Consider the following 5144-nt stretch of genomic DNA (forward strand, 5'->3'; position numbering starts at 1 on the left):
GGTCCTGGGCCTCCTTCACCGCCGCTCCCTCACCACCAGACGCCTGGAGGAAGAACGCCTCATCTTTTGCCTCGGAACACTTCAACCCTAGAGCATCAATGTGGACTTCAACAGTTTCCTCATTTCCTCTTCCCCCACCTCACCCCAGTTCCCAACTTCCAGCTCCTCATGACTTGTCCTACCTGCCTATCTTCCTTTCCACCTATCTACTCCACCCTCCTCCTTGACCTATCACCTTCATCCCCTCCCCCACTCACCTATTGTACTCTATGCTACTTTCTCTCCACCCCCACCCTCCTCTCACTTAGCTCTCCACCCTTCAGGCTCTCTGCCGTATTCCTGCTGAAGGGCTTTTGCCCGAGACGTCGATTTTCCTGCTCCTCGGATGCTGCCTGAAATGCTGTGCTTTTCCAGCACCACTCTAATCTAGACTATGGAAAATAATGGCAGTATCATGTCAATTGACCAATAGTCAATTTAGTTTTTGGTCAAAGCTACGACACGGGTAGAAATGAAATATGAGTAGATTCTAATGTTCAATAGTTTGGTAGCACTTTTTGTTGGATCATTTGCTTTTCATGATAAAAGTCCTATACTTACACTAACAAAGATACCTGGCATTTATTTCGTTCTTTGAACAGTTTGCTGTTATATTATTTTGCAGTGTCATTCTATTAATCTGCATTAGATCAGAAATGAAAATGCTATTCCTTCTTTTTGGGGAATAAAGCAGTGAGTGATATGAGTATTAGTGATTTGGACACTAATGGCAAAGAAGCTTTTAAATAGGAAGAATACAAATTGTAATATATGAGATCATAGAAAAGTTTTCCTTTCTCATTAGCTTGAAGCAAATAATTAAATATTAATAGTGTTTTTTCACTTGGCAGGCATTATTTTAATATTCTCTTAGTTTTCATAATCTTTAATTGCAAGTTTCCTTGATGTGGTGTTTATTTTCTTTCATTTTGTGGAATGTGGGCATCGCTGGCGGGCCAGCATTTTCTGCCCATTCCTAGCTGTCCTGGAGAAGGTGGTGATGAGCTGCCTTCTTGAACTGCTGCAGTCCACCTGCTGTGGGTTGACCCACAATGCCATTAGGGAGGAATTCCATGATTTTAACCGAACAACAGCGAAGGAATGCTGATATATTTCCAAGTCAGGATTATGAGTGGCTTAGAGGGGAACTTGAATGTGGTGGTGCTCCCATAATCTGCTGCCCTGTCCTAATTGAAATGGTTGTGGGTTTGGAAGGTGCTGTCTGAGGATCTTTGGTGAATTTCTGCAGTGCATCTTGTAAATAGTGCATACTGCTGCTACAGAGGGTCAGAGGGAATAGATACTTATGGATGCAGTGCCAATCAAACGGGCTGCTTTGTCCTGGATGGTGTCAAACATCTTGAGTGTTGTTGGGGCTGCACTCATCCAGGAAGTGGGGAGTCAGGAGGTGAGTTTCTTGCGGCATGCTACCATGCTTAGAAGTCACATAATAATAGACACAAAGATATGAACATTGCAAGATTTGCAGAATGCATCTGCGGAAACAGAACAATTTGGAATTGGAGCTAGTAAAGGAAAATTGTCAGTTTTCTTAACAAAGAGAAAAACATTTAAAAAGGTCATTGGCATGCTTTCAATTTCTATACAATGATCAGAGAAATGAAATTTCAAAAATCAGCAATTTTAGATACTACAATGAGGGAACACTATTGTTCATGAGCAGTTAACCACCCTTTAAAAGTGGACATTTTTTGAAATATGTGCACTTGACTTTGACTTTCATTCAATATTACATGTCCATTTTGTAAATTGTTTCTTTCATGCCTCATTAGTGGTTTCTTTCAAAGGTTGTGCTATCTGATTTTCTCTGCTGATATTCATTAAAAGTGCTTTTCTGGCAGTGCCAAAGTCCAAAATACCTCTTAAAGTGCAATGTAATTGTAAGTCAGGGTAGGTTGGATAGATTGGTGGGGATGGAAAAGAGGTCTTAATGAAAGTAATAATGAAATTATTGACCACTCAGGATCGCACCTTATGGGTGTGGAAGCAGTCAAAATGGTGGGAAAATAGGCATAGCATTTGGGAGGCCCATTTATCGCCCATCTATTTCTCAGCTCCCTTGGCCTACAATTCTCATTCCTGTTGAAGGGCTTATGCCTGAAACGCGATTCTCCTGCTTCTCGGATACTGCCTGACCTGCTGTGCTTTTCCAGTGCCATGCCCTGGATTCTGATCTCCAGCATCTGCAGTCTTCACTTTCTCCGTAGCATTTGAGAGGTAAACCCTTCAAGTTTCCTTGAAATTTCACAATTTGAAGGTACATTAATTAATTATTTTCACATTATTAAGGATTGTCAATGTATTGCTTTGGCCTAAAATATTGAAAATAAAACTTAGTTTGGATCCTGCTGGTGTCCTTTCGGTGTCAAAGTTGCACCCAATTTTTATAATTCAATTGCAAATCACACTGGATGGCAGCTTGATAGTGATGTCAGCTCCTGAATGCCACAAATATTCACCAGAGTATGCAGAGATGACAGATGAATGCAGTGATCCTGAATCACAACACTGCAGCAAACACCCTCTCCTAACCTCAGCTGAAAACACATGAAGCAACAAGGAGTTCCCACCAGCTCTTTAAAGGAATAATCATCAACTTGCAGGATATCTGTCTGGATTATTGCAGCTCTGAACAACGTGTAGGACAAAGCACCCCCAAAAATAGGATTTCCATCCATGTCCTTTAGCATTCATTCCTCCACCAACAATGCAGATTGCAGCAGTGTGTACCATCAATTAGATGCACTGCAACAACCAGCCAAGTCTCATTTAATAATACTTTGTAGATCTGTAACTTCTACTAGCAGTCGGAAAAGAGCAGCAGATGCATGGGAATGTTACCGCTTGCAGGTTCCCCTCTAAGTTCACACCATCCTGATTTGGAACAATTCCTTCACTATCATTAGCTTTAAAAAAACTCTCTCTATATATCTTCTATGCATGCACCTACACTACATGCCCTTCAGCAATTCAAATAGGCAGCTTCCCACTACTTTAAGAGCATTATGGATGGGCACAATTGCTGACCTTGGCAATAGCACCTGCATCCCTTGAAAAAACAAAAATAAATTTTTGGATGATCTATTCTGATTCTGATTTTGATTATACAAATGTTTGATGACTTTCTTTTTTTAAGTTATAAACATCTGTAGGGAGTGGTATAGCATGTATTGCAGGAATTTTTGCTAACTTCAAAAGTTCTGTACAAATCAATTGTTCTTACACATAGACATTCTGTTGAAGAGAGATTTTAAAAAAGGATTCTTAGTCCTGTGTTCAGCAGTACAAATCGATCTTTATTCAAGGTTCATTATCTCAAATCCTGGAAGAGGTCACTGAAGACAGATTCCAAGACAATGTAACTCCCCCGAGAAAGCATGGTATATGTATATATTCTGCGTTACCCTAATTGCATGCAACATGGACATCTGTGCCTGCCATCTCCCCTCTGCCCATTATGCCCCTCTCCAGACATTTGCCAGCTGCACCACTCTAAGTGGGTGCTGTTTGATATCTTATGAATCTGTGATTATTTTCCCAAGGTCATTATGACTAAGTAATGTTTTGCAATTGCTTCATTACAATGCGATCTGTTTTCTGGTGTCCTTTTGCAAGGTTATCTGTTTATACCCTTCATTATGCAACATTTGGTCCTTGGTAGCAATACTATTTGTCCTTCAATCCTCTCTGCTGATGGGATGGGGACTTTATTATCTACAACCATTTGTTAGTTAATTATGCTGCATGTATAATATGTAATGACAAATACTGAAAAGCTATTGATTATGGTGGGATCAAATTTTCTCTTCTACCCGTCACTAAATAATAAGACTTCTCTTTTCCACTAAGATTTCTATAAGACACTTCATTATTTTATCTGGTTACCCATGAGTACGAAGGCTATGATTCTGAATACAGAAACTTCTGTCTCAACTAACAATTCTGTTTAATAGTGGGCAACTTCAACACATTCCATTTGGAAAACAATATGACTAGAAGAATGAACCTTGTGTGACAGAGCAAGCTAAAAGAAAGATAAACTGGAGGAGAAAGATTAAGGCTGTCAATTAGAGGACATTCAGGAAACAATTCTTCACCTTAAACCTTAGTGAGGGCCAATGTGGGAGGATTTCTCTTCAGGGGAGAGTGCGAACACAATCCTTCACTACCACAAATTCTGTAGTCGACTATCCCACATTTCGGGACATCGCAGGCGTCAGCACACCTGAAGTGCAATGGGATTGCCTCGTCCTGGGAGAATGGCCTTTGAGCTCATGATCTCTCCCATGCCAGTTAAATGGGACGTATCAATAATTCAACAAGGATAGTTTCAGCTGCAATCACAATTATAACTACAATCTCAGTGTTGTGTGAGGACAGCTGAGTGGCTGACTACTTCATTAAATAGTTATGCATCTGGCTAGTTTCACGATGAGGATATTTGTAGCATCTCTCAATTTGTTGTCCACACGTATGGAAGAATAATCATCAAATCTCTCAGTTTAATAAAAGTTAACTACATCAATTACTCGATCATGTAACTTCCTAAAAAAAACATGCACTTCTTCTAACCTGCTCCAGCTATAATACTCCTCACCAAAATGAATTGCAGGCTAACTTTCAGCAGTGCAAGTTGGCATGCTATAAAATTTTGAGTTCCTTGCTGAACAATGTACCAGTCAACAATACAGTTAGTGCTGGCTAAATGCAATAACAATTCTCATAATCAATCAGCACTTATTTGTTGTGCCAGCTGAATTTAGATCTTTAATCATGGATGATATTGTTTAAATGGAGAAAAAACTGCCGAAAGCTGCACCACTAAGGTATTCAGGGCATTTGTGTATGAAATACAGAATGCTAGCATATAGGTGCAGCAGTAGTTAGGAAGGCTAATGGAATTTTGGGTCTTATTTCAAAGGGATTGGAGTATATATTGCAGGAAAGTCTTCCTGCAACTGTACAAGGTGCTGGTGAGACTATGTCTGGAATACTATTAGCACTATTAGTCCCCTTATTCAAGGAAAGATATCATTTTGTTGGAGGTAGTTCAGAGAAGGTGCACTCAGATAATCCTCGGAATG

The 5144-nt window shown here is 39.9% G+C and overlaps 1 non-coding gene across 1 annotated transcript; it reads right to left on the reverse strand.

Moving 5' to 3' along the window:
* Positions 1 to 4197: 4197 nt before the first annotated feature.
* Positions 4198 to 4361, reverse strand: LOC122556999. The gene has a single exon (XR_006313727.1). It is a non-coding gene; the product is annotated as a U1 spliceosomal RNA (small nuclear RNA).
* Between the last annotated feature and the right edge of the window lie 783 nt (positions 4362 to 5144).

The sequence above is a fragment of the Chiloscyllium plagiosum genome, chromosome 14 (assembly GCF_004010195.1).
Source record: "Chiloscyllium plagiosum isolate BGI_BamShark_2017 chromosome 14, ASM401019v2, whole genome shotgun sequence".
Lineage (NCBI taxonomy): Eukaryota > Metazoa > Chordata > Chondrichthyes > Orectolobiformes > Hemiscylliidae > Chiloscyllium > Chiloscyllium plagiosum.